Raw genomic sequence first — 16,462 nt, 5'->3', positions numbered from 1 at the left:
CCGATTCCCCAACAACCCTTAAATTCCTAGCGAAAAGGTCAGCAAAGTGCCTGTAATGCCTCTTTTTTTTTTTTTTTTTTTTTTTTTTGAGGGTGGAAAATCATCCAATGACTTCTCCCGCCTTGGGCGAGGCGAGAGGGAGTGTCAGACTCTTACTGACTAAAAACCACCCCGTTCCTACTCCTGCCCGTCGAGCCGGAGCCCCGGTAAACCCGCTAGGTAGTCCGCAGCTCCGGATTAGGCATCAGCCCTACTGGGCCCCATCTGTGGTGGTCTGATGGCTCTTTGAGGCGCGCGCAGAACGCGACGCGCCGCACGCACGGGTCTGGTTCTGGTCGGGCGGCGAGCTACCCTTGCTCACCGTCCGCAGACCCGCACTTACGGTGGCCGGAGATCGTCTCGCGATCCCCGACGCCCGGAGTGTCTCTCGCGACGGCTGGGGCGTGAGGAGGTTCGTTCTCTCACGCGCCCCGCCTCCTCCTTAGCTAGCATGACTGCTTCGCAGAAGGAGGAGACGGCATCCCAGTCCCCCTCGCTCCGCACCATGGCTTGTATCAGTGCCGGACGCGAGAGGGCGCCGTCGCCGACCACATCCCTGAGGACACGGCGGTGCTCAGCCCACGCAGGGCAGACCGCAAGCGTATGTTCTACCGTGTCCTCCGGGCGGTCTTCGCAGTGATGACACCCGGGCGTTTCCTCCCGCCCAATCAGAGGCCTGTAATGCCTCTGGTGTTTCGGGTGTCCATGAGCGGTGATTGTTTACCATCAGGTGATACGTCTGCTCGTTTAGCGGCTTATTTTTAAAACAATGTTATCTTAAATCTTATGTGAGTTTTTTGAAAAAAACTGTATCGGTAGTAGGATTGTGTTCTATTTTAGATACTGATAGATCATTTTTAATTCTTAAATCAAGTTTTATGCGACATTTTTGTATTGTGAGTGTATAAATTAACTCGTAATTTGAATTCGTTCGATTAGGTATTGAATATTCATTGTATAATTCTTTAAAACAATATCTATTTTGTTTTCAACGTATTTAGAATCGATTTAATTTTTAATATTTCCTCAAATCGATTTGATGATAATCTTGACAACAACATGATCCAATAAATCACATTATCACCGTTGATCAACTTCCTGCCTTCCAAAAAAGGAAATAAATAGACCGTTACTGTCACTTTAGGAATTTTCAAATTTTAGAACGCACTGTAGCAAAAGTGTCGTGAAGATTTTTGTTGACGCTCCCCTTAGCCAACTACCTTGCAATAAGGAACTTCGTTCCAAAATAATAATACTAAATATCATCGTAATCGGACTAGAGAGAAGAAAAAATTAATTTACTTTATGTATATTAAGATTCGAGCATGTATGGACCATATATTTAAGTGCTATTTATAGTTAACTAGCGACCCGCCCCAGCTTCGTATGGGTGCAATGGTGATATATTATGCATGTATTATACATATAAACCTTCCTCTTGAATAACTCTATTAAAAAAACCGCATCAAGAACCGTTGCGTAGTTTTAAGGATTTAAGCATACAAAGGGAAATAGGGACAGAGAAAGCTACTTTGTTTTATACTATGTAGTGAAACAACGCAACGTCACGCCTTTTATCCCCAAAGGGGTAAGCAGAGATGCTCAAAACGACACGTAATGCCGCTATACAATATACACCCACTTTTCACCACTTGTGTTATAAGTCCTATGTAATAGGGGTGAGCCTATTGCCATATACTGGACACAATTCCAGACTCCGTACTGAGAAATTTTCGGAAAACCGAAAAAAGCCCAGTAATACTTTGCCCGACAGGCAAAATTTTGGCAGTACTCGACCACTCGACCAACGAGGCAGTGTTGGGAAACAGACAAACTTTATGTCACTTTTATATTATTACTTATGTGCATGCATACGTGTAGGTCCATCATATAAGAAGAAGCGATATTATTAGTGAGTCATTAGTGTTGGTTGCCACTAAGCCCGACCAGCATGAAGCTACTAGTATCATTTACTTGTATTTTGTTAATTTTATCCTGCAATGGATACCCAAGTGTGGTTGTGAATGTAGAAAAAGTTGAAATTGTTGAAGTGCCTCCTGATTCTAATATGGCACCTATGTCTACATTTAACGCTAATGATTGTCCGGAGCCAAAAGTGAGGATAGAATCGCAGTGTGTTTCGCCAGATTAATCAAATATAAATAAATTTCAAGATGTATTTGACCGTCAAAAATTAGTGGTGACTAAAGTGTGTGATTTCTTTTTGTTTTGAAATCTATTTTATTTGTACCCGTTTAATTGTTTTACATACGGTACCGTGAATGTTGTGTACATCTGTTAGAGATATACAAACAAGATATCTGCTCGATTCTAATTGTGTCAAAATGTGTTTGCTATGTTGCCGTACCCTAACCGGGTTTCATGTTGAGACAAATGTGCTTAATTCTGTAATATCTAAATGTACACATGAATGCAATAAATAATTTGAGTTTGAGTATGAGTTTGAATCTCAGTTATAAAATTTAATAAAATGCATTTGCAATACCCGAATAACGACCGGAGTGATACCACGGCCTCACAGAAAACCGACGTGAAACAACACTAGCGTTGTATTTCGTTGTGTGATTGAGGTTACCGGAGGCCCGATTCAATCTTCCCAATTTTTCAACCCCGATTCCACAACAATCCTTAAATTCATAAACTTCAAAGGCCGGCAACGCACTTGTAACGCTTATTAATAAGTTATGTTTAAACATCTTCATTCTCAATACATTTAAAATTGACCAAACTAGACAGTGTTTTAGGCAAAAGCGAACAAAGACATAATTATATACCAGTGAGATTATGGCAGATTATAATTTACGAGTATTAGTCAACGGACTTTGCTCATAATATAAGAATGAAACAAGTCGTTGAACCATCAGTAAAGGTTGGATCAAACAGCGCACAACATGAAGTTATCAGTGATTTATATTTTTGTTCTGTTAGTGTTGACTTGTAATGCTTATCCGAGTGAGACTAGGACAGAGAAGGAGAGTGTTACTGAAGAAAATAATCTTTATTGGGACGGTCTCACCCTAGACGCCAGTCAGTGTCCAGGAAACAGTGTTCGATTTGGTTCGCAGTGTGTTTCGCCCGAGTGAAATAAATAAATTGTTTCAGACTTGTTGTGTTTATTTCGTCTATACTAAACTGATGTACTACTACTACATGGTCCAGAGCTGTGGACTACTTACGGCGCATTCCAATAACCTACCGATCGGTAGATTTGCCTACCAGCGGTAGAATTTTGACACATTTTGTATGGAGCTTATGTCAAAATTCTACCGCTGGTAGGCGAATCTACCGATCGGTAGGTTATTGGAATGCACCGTTAGCGGGTTTATCGGGGCTCCAGCTAGGAAAGCAGGTGCGGATCTGCGGACGGCGAGCAAGGGTAGCTCGCCGCCCGACCAGAACCAGACCCGTGCGTACGGCGCGTCGCGTTCCGCGCGCGCCTCAAAAAGCCAGACCACCACAGATGGGGCCCAGTAGGGCTGACGCCTGATCCGGAGCTGCGGACAACGTAAAAGGTTATCGGGGCTCCGGCTCAAAGCAGGAGAAGGAACGGGGTGGTTTTTAGTCAGTAAGAGTCTGACACTCCCTCCCGCCTCACCCAAGGCGGGAGAAGTCATTGGATGATTTTCCCCCTCAAAAAAAAAAAGCTAGGAAAGCAGGCGTAGGCATGCCCCATGCCAATTAACGTGTTAACCACCACATTCGAGATAGTTTGGTGATTTTAGACTCCATAACTTAAAGAGCCTAAAAATTTTTCGTTTAACAAAACACGCTTCTAAGAACATTGTAGTCACGAAATTATTCTATATGTATAAAAATACAAGAAAAATCATTAATCTGACTTCTGTCATGTCAAAGGTAGAGAAAAGCCAAGTCCAATAAGTAAACATTTTAGAGCAAAATAAAATTGTTTTAATCAACAATAAAAAATACAGATTTAATAGAAATGATGACGGGGTATGAACATTAATAATCTATTTAGTCCGTCAGTTAGGTAACGAAAATATATTAGAAACGTATTTTTTTATTTTGTCTTATAAGATAACAATACATAGATAAAACGAATAAAAAATTAGGAGTGTGAGAAAATAATTACGTCATTTTTACGTATAAAATGTCCCCGAAGTGACACCACGCGATATTTTAAATCGATATGTCAGACGATAAATCGATCTTCGGAAGTATTAACTTCCGCAATATAAAAAAATACGTATCTAAGATTACATTAAAATAATCTACAAGACGGGCATTAACATAAAAATTATTCATCTAATCTATTATTAAGACACCAAATACATAGCTTAGACGCAAAGTAAAACAAGCATGAAGGTCAACATACATAGAGTTTTTACTATAAATTCAAGTATGTACATAAATATGACGTACCTTTGTGGCAATAAGTGCCTACACCAATCATATAAGAAGCCGCAATTTTATTGAATCATTATTGTTGATTGCAATCTTGGACCGATCAACATGAGGCTACAATTGTTACTTATTTGTATTTATTTAACTTTATCTTGCAATGGTCGTCCAAGCGTAGAAGTGAAAATAGAAAAATTAGAAGTATTTGAAGTGTTTCCTGATTCTGATACAATCGGTTTTGGTGGTTCTAGTTTCAATGCTAATGACTGTCCTGAGCCAAAAGTAAGATTAAACTCACAATGTGTGTTACCAGAATAAGTTATACATATCTTCATTATCATTATAAAGTTGTGTGAAATAGACTCAGTGTTAAAAGCAAAGAAACAAAGCCATACTAGTGTGGATATACATAGAAGATTTAATTAAGTGTGGGAGAGCCATGCTTCGGCACGAATGGGCCGGCTCGACCGGAGTGATACCACGGCCTTACAGAAAACCGACGTGAAACAACTCTTGCGTTGTGTGAGTGAGGTTACTGGAGGCCCAATTACCCCCCCTTCCCAATCTTCCCAATCCCCGATTCCCCTACCTAATTTCCTGACCTCCAAAAGGCCGGTAACGCACTTATAACGCCTATGGTGTTTCAAGTGTCAATGGGCGGCGTCGATTGCTTACCATCAGGTGATCCATCAACTCGTTTACCGGCTTATTACATAAAAAAAGATCATTGAACTTTGCTCATTATATAAAAAGGGTACAAAATTATTGTTACATCAGTAAAGGTTGGATCAAACAGCGCACAACATGAAGTTGTTAGTGATTTATATTTGTGTTCTGTTAGTGTTGACTTGTAATGCTTATCCGAGTGAGACAAGGACAGAGGAGAGTGATACTGAGGAATTTCCACTGAATCAAACCTTTGATGGAAGCGGGTGTCCAGGGGATACTGTAAGAGTAGGTACACTATGCGTTGAGCCACATTGAAATATTAATTCTCAAGTAGACAATGTCAATTACAACGCTAGCCTATGTTTATAAAATAGTGTTAGTGTTAAGAATTAGAGTTGCTTTAAAGAGTGTGTTATGAGCGATTGAATTGTCTTAAAATGAAATAAATTAATTTTCTATTGCTGTGTTGTTTTTTTTTTTTAATAAAATGATCCTGTAGTAAACTTTAGGTTATAGCTAAATAGGTCAGGTAAATAGAGTTTCTTCTTCTTCTTCAACTTGACGCCTTTTATCCCCGAAGGGGTAGGCAGAGGTGCACATTACAGCGCATAATGCCGCTATACAATGTACACCCTCTTTTCACCATTTGTGTTTTAAGTCCCATGTAATAGGGGGTGAGCCTATTGCCATATACCGGGCACATTTCCAGACTCCGTGCTACTACTGAGAAATTTTCAAAAAACTGAAAAAAACTCACTAATACTACGATCTGGGGCCTTAGTCTACTATTACATTACATTATTTATTATTAATAGCAGACTAAGGCCACTGGGAATCGAACCCGAGACCCCTTGTCCGGCAGTCGCACTTGCAACCACTCGGCCAGCGAGGCAGGCACTAATTATATTATGTTGCAACAAAACCAAGGTTCTTTTTTATTAATTTCTTGTTATCAAAGTTGACTCTAAAAATATCTCAACATTTTTCTGCATAAACAACAAGCGGATCTCTTCGTATAAGGAAAACGACAAGGTCATGTCATAATAGTAATTAACTGAGAAAGATAAACAAAAAAATATCTTGACTTGGCTCACGAGGTTGTCGACATGTGCAATGTGGATTCGGCTATCGTTGTGCCGATAGTCGTATCGGCCAACGGATTAATACCCAACAGCCTCGACAACCACCTTAGGAGGCTAGGGTTGGGCGGATGGATCAAGGGCCTGATGCAGAAGGCAGTACTCCTTGAAACGCCACGTATTGTGAGGAGGTTTCTGTCTCTGGAGCCCTAACCACCGGTAGCTTGGACCACGCTCCCGCTACTGGTGTTCGTAATCAAATAATGTTTACTTTCATATAAATTTTATTTAATAAACAGACCGGTGCAAAATGCTTGTAGTATCGATTTATCTATTAATACAAGGCAACCCAATAGTTGTGACCGGAAAAAATAAGCAACCTAACGTTTGCATGTTCTATGGGCTTCATACTTTCGATTGGTATACAATTTATTTAATAATCACACCGGTGAAATGTTCAAAAATATTTATTTTTTCAATAATTAATTAATCTTAGTCTGCACTGAACTTTGTTAGGCAACCCATTTGCAATATGTTTGTTGAGTTGTTAACTTTAATATAAAATACTAGAATATCTTCCACATCTCATTTTTGAAGAGATCCCGCGAGATCGGGAACTATGTGGTTAAAACCAAAAATTTGCCGGAAGTCACTATTCCACGCGAACGAAGTCGCGGGCAAAAGCTAGTATAAAATATGTTTCATTAAATAAACATCTCGGTGAAGGTCGTTGTATACCGGGATCCTATACTAATAGTAGCCTCAGATACTCTTTGGTACATCAGCTACTTGTCAGTAAAAGTCCTGTCAAAATCCCTCTACCCATTTCAGAGATTAGCCAGAACAAACAAACGCAGACAGACATACGGACATAAATTGTAAAAAAAAAAATTAATGTATGTAGCGTATGCATATTCATGAATATGCATGTAGTAAATAAAAAGCGGTTGTTGTTTAATATTTATTAACACTTTAGTGTTGATTTATAAGTTTAGATGTAAATTATTTTGTATTATGTATCATATTTCATATGTATACTCGTATTAAATGCTTTAAGTTAGTCATCATAAATATATTCATAAAGCCGGCAAGGCGCCTGCGATTCTTCTGGTGTTGCGGGTGTCCGTGGGCGGCGCTGATCGCTTACCATCAGGTGACCTGTCTGTTCGTTTGCCCGCTATTCCATAAAATAAATATACATTCATTAAATTATGTTTTAGATAGATGACTGTGTAGATAATTTAATTCTAAATCAGATTCGGGCAAAAATTTTACTAAATTATTTAGCAATGCATAATGATTGATGAAGTCTTCAATATGATAATGTGAATGCTTGTAGGTATGCGTTGAGTAATGTGAATGCCATTACTTAATTTACTTACGCATACCTACAAGCATGTTTGGAGATAGGGTGTTTGTTTTTTTGAGCAGGTATTCATCCAATGACTTCTCCCGCCTTGGACGAGGTGAAAAGGAGTGTCAGTCCCTTACTGACTAAAAACCACCCCGTTCCTACTTCTGCTTTTCTAGCCGGAGCCCTGGTAATCCCGCTAGATAGTCCACAACTCCTTGGTGATAGGGTTGAAATTTGAATGCCAAAATAGAAGCTAAAAACTAAACAGTGAGATTAAAAACCTATTTATTTGATAGCTCAAAATCTAGTTCTTAAAGGTTGCTGAATAAATAATGAAACTAGAGTTGGCAACAGATGTGTGAAACGTGAATAAAGTTTTTGTTTTTTTTCTATATAAAAATAGTTCTTTTATTTCTTCTAAATTAGATTTCTCCCCAAGGCTTTGCCGCTGTGGCATTAACCCGCCATTGGTGACCTATGTCTATGAGACCGGGTAATTTAAAAACTAAGAATAATTTTTAAACTGTTTATCGAATTAGGTTGCGATTTCGAGTAGCTGCCTTACTACACGCCCTCTACCATTAGTCCACCCCGCAACAGCAATGCGGGCGTTTTATTTTTACGTCCTTTCTATGAAATTTTATCTCTTTTATTTTCTATTTGTATATTTATGTCATTTTGTGTCCTTCCAATGTCAATGTCCTATTTTATATCGTTTCTATTTCAAAATATCCATCTAAAAAATCTAATAATATTAAAAAAATAATACATAAACCACAAAATCACGGTGCAGGTGACCAGGGTCACCAACTATGTAAGACAAATACACGTCACCAGTGGCGGGTTAAGCATTATAAACAATATTGCATGTCTATTAGGCTTCATTATTGATTGCACGGTCCATACAGTTAATCTGTTTGGGCAAACTCACTTTAAAAATCTGCATCATTTTGGTTTCCTTATACGATGACATTTATCAATTTATCCTTATGCATTTACATAAATAAAAGGACAAGAAATTGTATGCATTTTTATTGATAAATCGATACATAAATTAGAAACAAGTTTAATATTATGTATATGTCACCGAAAAATAACAAGAACCGTAAGTTTATCAACCTACTAGGAATTTTATAAACTTTCGTATGATTCTAAACGGGAGATAAATTGTAATATTTCACGTCCGCATTATATTATATATGTTACAGCCAAAGTAATAAATCTTGATATTATATAATATGCTGTCAAGCAATTATATAATGCAACGTCTATTCAATTTAGATAAAGTGATAAATGACACACAATTAATCACAATCAATCAGTTTATATAATATCTTCGAAGAATTAGATAATGTAATAAAACGAACAGCATGCAAACAAACATGCAGCAGGGTTTCTGTCATGGCTCCGGCGCTGTGGGCCTCCGGCGGCCCCAGGCGTGCTAATCGTCGCAGACGGCTTTCGCTCACCACCGCAGCTTCGACTTGTTGGCCGGTTTTGCCAGCCTCAACCACGGTGGCTCGCTAGCAGCCTCGCAGCGCATTATGTACAATTGCTATTTAATCACTATGACTGTAACATATATATATTATAGAAACAAACGTCAGGTTTAACAAAACCAGTATCAGCAGACAATATTAAAACTAGATTTAATTAGTTTTTTTTTTATACAAAATTTTCTCAGTTGATAATAAGGAACAAACAAAAAATACAAATACAAATAAATGGCAAAATCCTATCTCGAATACTGTAAGCAAATGCAGTGAAACCAGTTATACGTAGTTATATACAGAATATACACACACAATGTATCAATTATAGAGATATTCCACTGACCCAGTGTCTCAGATAACCAGATATAAACTAGCAAACCCGGTGAACTCCGTTTCGCCACCAATGATTTTCCCTGTTTTCCCGCTTTTCTTTTGAATTTTTTCCTGAATTTTCTTCCCGAGACCTTTCCAACGAATACAAAACCGTGGAAATCGGCTCGTGCGTTCTGGAGTTACAGCGTCAGGGAGGAAAACTCGACTTATTTTTATACTATAGATAAGTATTTGTCTTATTTGTATCATCACACGCAGTTGCGTTGTCTGGTTATTTTTCAGGCCAGGTAATGTGTTTTTTCTTGAATTCACAATGGGTCGTTATCTCGCCTGGTGAATGTAGATACAACCTTCGATGGAGCCTACGCAGCCTATTCACTCGGATCTTGAAGACACCCAGATTTCTTCCCATGTCCACCTTTCAGGGTTTCCACATTTATGCCTTTATCTTCATATATTGCAATGATTATTATAATATTTACTAGATATTCGTGTTTTTATATGTTCAAAATATGATACAAATTGTCGTCATCATCACCATTAGCTGCTGCTGATGAAAATACCGTTTCATCCTCATTTCCATTGCCAAATATTATTGGTACACTATGATTCAATCTTGATTATTCTTCTTAAGACACTATCAACTGTCACTTGATCAGTACTAGCTTAAAATATAGTTCACCAGTTCTCTAATAATGTCATCCCAACGAAAGAGCACAGAAATTGTTAAGCCTGCTCGTATTAGAAATACAACCACCGACGAAATTATCACGTTTATTCACATTATGAGAAGGTTCATTTTCGTTTACATTTTCACTTGTCACATAAGCTGTTATAGTTTCTGTATTCACTGGTTTAAGTTTATTTAACAGTACATTTTTATTCACTGGTACATTTGTCACTATTACTGCAAATGTTAGGATTAATATTAAAAATAATAATTGCCTCATGTCTGTGTCAGGGAATTTGAAATTAGCAAATGAATGTTTTTGATGTCATGATCTCACAATATTATAGAATCGGTGTGGTGTTGGTGACTTAAAAAAATATTTCTGGTTTGGCAAGTTCTTTATAATGGTAATTAAGTTCTTTATATGTAATTTTTTTACATACACGTACGGTATAGTCCATACAAGTCCAGTTTCCGTAAATAAATATGCAGTAGAGGTACTGTTAGATTTTGCAATGTTTATTACGAAAATATGTAAAGGATTATACAATTTTTCAATAAGGATATAAATACATACTTTGCTGTTAATTATTATGTTATCGGCTTACTCTTTTAACTGTTTCAAGCCATGCTAGAGGCTCATATTCATGGGCAGCATTCAGAATATGAGTCTCTAGCATGTCTTGAACCTGATCCGGAGCTGCGGACTACTTAGCGGGTTTACCGGGGCTCCGGTTCGAAAAGCAGGAGTAGGGGTGGTTTTTAGTCAGTAAGAGTCTGACACTCCCTCTTGCCTCGCCCAAGGTGAGAGAAGCCATTGGATGACTTTCCCCCCACAAAAAAAAATCCCGGGTATCGAACCCGAGACCCCTTGTTCGGCAGTTGCAATTGCGACCATTCGACCAATGAGGCAGTCATTCTGTTTATATTTTACGCATTTACACGAACATAGATATGTTTTAATATCAATCAAACCGTTTATTGCTTTGTTTGTTAACGACAAACTAAATTAAATAATTGATATTCATAGTGTAAAAACCGACGGTTGTGTAAACCTTGCACAATACAATAACTAACCAATTTTCAATATAGACATAATAGGGATGATGACGGGGTATTATAATTAAATATCTATTTAGTCCGTCAGTTAGGTAATAAAAAATATTGGTCACGTTTATTTTTTAATTTTGTCGTGTAAAGTAACAATACTTAGAAAAAATGAATCAAAGTTTAGGAGTAGGAGCAAATATGTCATTTCTATGTATAAAAATGTACCTAAAAGTGACGTCTCGCAATATTTCAAATTGATATAATATCTTCGAAAGTGTTTGTTTCCGTAAACAAATTATAAAATACGTGTGTAATGTTTTAAAATAAGCTACAAGACTGATATTAAATTAAAAATTAGTCATGTACCCTATTCTTCGTTCTTTTTTTGCAGGTTGGTAAACATGTACACGTATGTATATTCTGTACTCGAACCTTAAAGACACAGAATCCTTTTTCCATAATTCGTTTTGGCACTTACTATATGAAACAGGGTGTTGCGTTCCATAATTTGCAAAAACAAAGGAACACTCATTGACGAGTTATTGCCTAAAAGCTTTTTAAAACACATGCTAGTAAATTAATACCTAAAAATCCTTCGTTATACTGTAGATTTTACAAAACATAAATAAGTAATTTAGAGAGTTGTAAAGCGCGCCATCTCTCGGTCCATTGCTCAAACTGCAAATTGCTCAAACTCGACGAGTTTGTCTTCTCATCATGTGCGATAGATGTCGCTACACGTTATGTCTAACCAAACACATTATTAAGTTTGCACAATGCTTTGCAACACAACCAATCACAATGAAATATCTGATAATAACAGAATGAAATTAGTCATTGATAAAGTGATAATTTCACGCCCATTTCTTTATCAAATAGATAAGAAAAGGATATTGTTCACTACGTATTTTCTACGTAATGAGAATGTATCGTGACGTATTTATTCACCGAAGAAGTAAGATTTTTATCAGTAATATGTATGTAGGTATATGGTATGAAATAACTAGTGAATCATATCGTAAAAAATTCGAAACATTGACATAATTATGTACATTTAAACCTCTTGATTTTTATATTGTATGAAAAAATTTGAACAACATTATTAAAGACCTGTTGAGTGCTTTTACAAACACAATTTCGAAATTCTGGCTGTCATGTGAATGTGGAACTTGAGTGTGTATGGTCAACTCATCAGTAAACGGGAATCTCTGAGATAGTAACACCCAGTTTCTAAATAATTTGTCAGTATAATCACACTCCGCGCAACTTAAATGACACTCTCCAAGAAAAACAGCTGATTTGTTAATGCATGCATCTAAAAATGTAGATATAAATGCATGCAAAAGGTTGTTGGGGAATCGGAGATTGGAAAGATTGGGAAGGGGAAAATTGGGCCTCCGGTAACCTCACTCACACAACGAAACACAACACAAACGTTGTTTCACGTCGGTTTTCTGTGAGGCCGTGGTATCACTCCGGTCGAGCCGGCCCATTCGTGTTGTAACATGGCTTTCCTACACTTAAAAGTCTTTTAGCAAGGGCAATTTCTAAATAAGTTCGGATCAATGGACATCAGCCATTTTGGCTGACACAAAAGTTCAAGAATAAAATAAAATAGTCGTAATCAAGGTTTATTTATAGCTTAGGTTTATTTATAGCTTATACCTATAAATAGATCTAGGACCTAGAATTATTGTTTTTAGAGTTAGATTGCACATATTATGTCCTTTAGCTAGATGATTTTGGATCTGTGACCTCTATTCTTTATTTTATTTATTTGGCTCACCAACAATTGTTTACACGATAGAAATATAAATACATTCAATATAAGACAAATATTTGTGTAACAATCTCTTACAGGTAAGCACAGCATGCGTTATAAAACTTAGTTAATGTTAACATTTATACAACATAATGAGATATCCGAAACTTAACAAAATAATATAATTTATAGATATTATAGAATCTTAATCTTCATCTTGTTATAATTAATATTATTATTTGTATTACATAACAACTTATTGGGATCTTTCGATCGTTGTCGGGATCAAAAGTGGTCCATGCAGAGCCTTATTATTCCTAAGGCAAACTAGGCTAAACTACTATATCAGATAGATATAGTGGATATACAGGGTGTCCCTGAAATCGACGTCCAACGGGCACTAGATGATCAGCAAGGTTCCAACTGTTATCAGAAAAATATAAAAAAAATTCTAAGTCCTACAGTTTTTAAATTACAGTGACTTATGTGTTATCCACGAAAAAGTACACCCTGTGCCAGTCTTTTGACTCTTGTGGCTACAAATCTTTATTTTTTCGTCTGCAGTCTTCCTTACATTATGCTGAATAGTGCTCCAGTAATATGGAATCATAAATTCTTAGCCAACTGCTTTAGATTTTAAAACATTGTTAGTTTTAGAGGAACCAAATACTCTGAATAAAATTTTCACCTTACTTTAAGTGACTGTACTGAATAAATTATGTATGGCGCTAGTAGTGGCAAATTTCACCAAAGTTGGCGCATTTAATAAGGATTATAAAATGGTATAGCACTTTGCACAATATTTCTTAAATTCGACACAAAAAAAGATTTTTCAACGAAACTCCGTTTCGATGAATTTATTTGAGCTTACTAAAATTTCTTTTAGTGTACTCAAATCATACGTTACAACCTCGTATGCACTAGACAACACTTTGCACGCGATTTGTTATCGTCATGATGAAAATCAGCGAGGATCTCTTGTCAAACAACATTGTCTGTCTACTCATGATTTCGCTTGCAGCTTTCGTCGGCAATATTACTAGACTTACTAGAGGAACTGATGTTGTGTATCATGTTTCACTAAATAATATTGAATGATTGCAATACGATGTTCATAGTGCATCAAACACATTATCAAATGTGTAGTAAAATCAAAAGGAACGGACGCGGCAGATTCATGTACACAGCATATCGACGCGGTAGTGGTATGGTGTACATGAGCCCTTACGTACAATTACTCGTCATTTCCCCATCAAAAAAAAAAAAGAAATGGGTGAATCCTCCGATTAAGTTACGTGTTCATGCCTTGTGATCAAATGCGGGATGAAGCATCAAATATTCTTTAGTTTGTCGAGAAAGAGTTATTTGCACCGTTACAAGGAATTGCAGGTAAAGCAAAAAATAATTTAAAAAATAAATAATTAACACGGCGCAAAAAAGCCAGTACTCAGCTAAAATGCCGAAGCCCGGGTACGATGGCTCGAGATGCACAACACCAGTTCGTCTAGCGATAATATTGCCGACGAAAGCTGCAAGCGAAATCATGAGTAGACAGACAATGTTGTTTGACAAGAGATCCTCGCTGATTTTCAACATGACGATAACAAATCGCGTGCAAAGTGTTGTCTAGTGCATACGAGGTTGTAACGTATGATTTGAGTACACTAGAAGAAATATTAGTAAGTTCAAATAAATTCATCGAAACGGAGTTTCGTTGAAAAATCTTTTTTGTGTCGAATTTAAGAAATAATGTGCAAAGTGCTATACCATTTTATAATCCTTATTAAATGCGCCAACTTTGGTGAAATTTGCCACTACTAGCGCCATACATAATTTATTCAGTACAGTCACTTAAAGTAAGGCAAAATTTTATTCAGAGTATTTGGTTCCTCTAAAACTAATAATGTTTTAAAATCTAAAGCAGTTGGCTAAGAATTTATGATTCCATATTACTGGACCACTATTCAGGATAATGTAAGGAAGACTACAGACGAAAAAATAAAGATTTGTAGCCATAAGAGTCAAAAGACTGGCACAGGGTGTACTTTTTCGTGGATAACACATATGTCACTGTAATTTAAAAACTGTAGGACTTAGAATTTTTTTTATATTTTTCTGATAACATTTAGAACCTTGCCGATCATCTGGTGCCTGTTGGACGTCGACTTCAGGGACACCCTGTATGTATAGATAGATATAGACACTGACAACCGATAAAGGAAAACATTGCGAGGAAACCTGGGGTTATCATTTCTAACTATAAGTTTGAAATCGCCAACCCGTATTGAGCAAGCGTGGTGATTATTGCTCAGATCTTTTCCGTGTGAGAAGAGGCCTTTGGTCAGCAGTGGCTACTTAATAGGCTGTTGATGTGTGATGCATAAAATATTTAGAAACCCAATCAATGGTCTGATAAGTTACCTGTCAGCCAATTGATCGCATAGTCACTAAATTAATAGCAATCAATAATGCAATTTAATAGGCAAGTAATATAGTATATAATGCTTTACGCTGCACATTAAAATGATCAAATTTTAATAGAGGTGTATACATGACGCAACAGCGTTTCGGTAGGTCGGTATATTTTAATCAGGTATACGGTTCAATGACCTAGTTCAGCTTGTTATAAAAAGGGTGCAAAAGTCCGAAGTGATAAATTAAATGATAAAAAGTCGTGTGTAATCTGTTTATCGTCATTATTTTGATTAGATTTGTACGTAGGAGACCCGCCTTCTAGTTATCTTATCCTCTATCCGTGCGTGCGGCGCGTCGCGTTCCGCGCGCGCCTCAAAGAGCCATCACACCACCACAGATGGGGCCCAGTAGGGCTGATGCCTGATCCGGAGCTGCGGACTACTTAGCGGGTTTACCGGGGCTCCGGTTCGAAAAGCAGGAGTAGGAACGGGGTGGTTTTTAGTCAGTAAGAGTCTGACACTCCCTCTCGCCTCGCCCAGGGCGAGAAAAGTCATTGGATGATTTTCACCCCTTCAAAAAAAGCACCTACATATCGACGGTTAAAGGGCTAATTGATCCAAGCGATTCATTATTCGATGGAGACAAATTAGCTGATTCCCAATATGTATGTCGGGATCGAGGGTAGAATTGGAACACTAGCGCCTCCCCTCGGCGCTCGACAGAGTCAAGGATTCATCGGCTGAGCGGCGTGTTGATCACTTCTCGTGCAGCAGCCGACCAGTGCGGTCGAATATTGAACCGTCGCGTGTTTCAACTGTATACCTGTTAGTTTGATATTGTAACCGTGAATTATCTTTCATGTACTTTGTAACCATGTTTGCACTTTGAAAGTGACTGAGACCTCTGAGTTTGTTTCGGCATTTCTTGTCGAAATGCCGCATGTGTGGATGCGCTATTAGCTTTTCATAAGGTGAAACTGATTGATGAATTTTTTAATCAATCAAGATTAATACTAATTTATTAAATAAGTAGGTAGTATCTGTACAAGGTTAACAAACATACGATAAGATTTCAGAATTAAAGATAAAATTGAACAACAGAAAATTGACGCGCAATTAAACAGAAACTAAAATAAAAACGAAATTATCTTAAATTGAGTAGTAAAAGACGTGTAGGTATTTTAATCTATTTTTATTTATTTCAATAGGACACACA

General features: G+C 37.3%; 1 long non-coding RNA gene across 1 annotated transcript; it reads left to right on the top strand.

Moving 5' to 3' along the window:
- Positions 1–1,406: 1,406 nt before the first annotated feature.
- Positions 1,407–5,553, top strand: LOC126911131 (uncharacterized). The gene is made up of 2 exons (XR_007705694.1): positions 1,407–3,409; positions 3,717–5,553. It is a non-coding gene; the product is annotated as an uncharacterized LOC126911131 (long non-coding RNA).
- Positions 5,554–16,462: the final 10,909 nt, after the last annotated feature.

Source organism: Spodoptera frugiperda, chromosome 10 (genome assembly GCF_023101765.2).
Source record: "Spodoptera frugiperda isolate SF20-4 chromosome 10, AGI-APGP_CSIRO_Sfru_2.0, whole genome shotgun sequence".
NCBI lineage: Eukaryota > Metazoa > Arthropoda > Insecta > Lepidoptera > Noctuidae > Spodoptera > Spodoptera frugiperda.
This window is presented reverse-complemented; position numbering and strand designations above follow the sequence as displayed.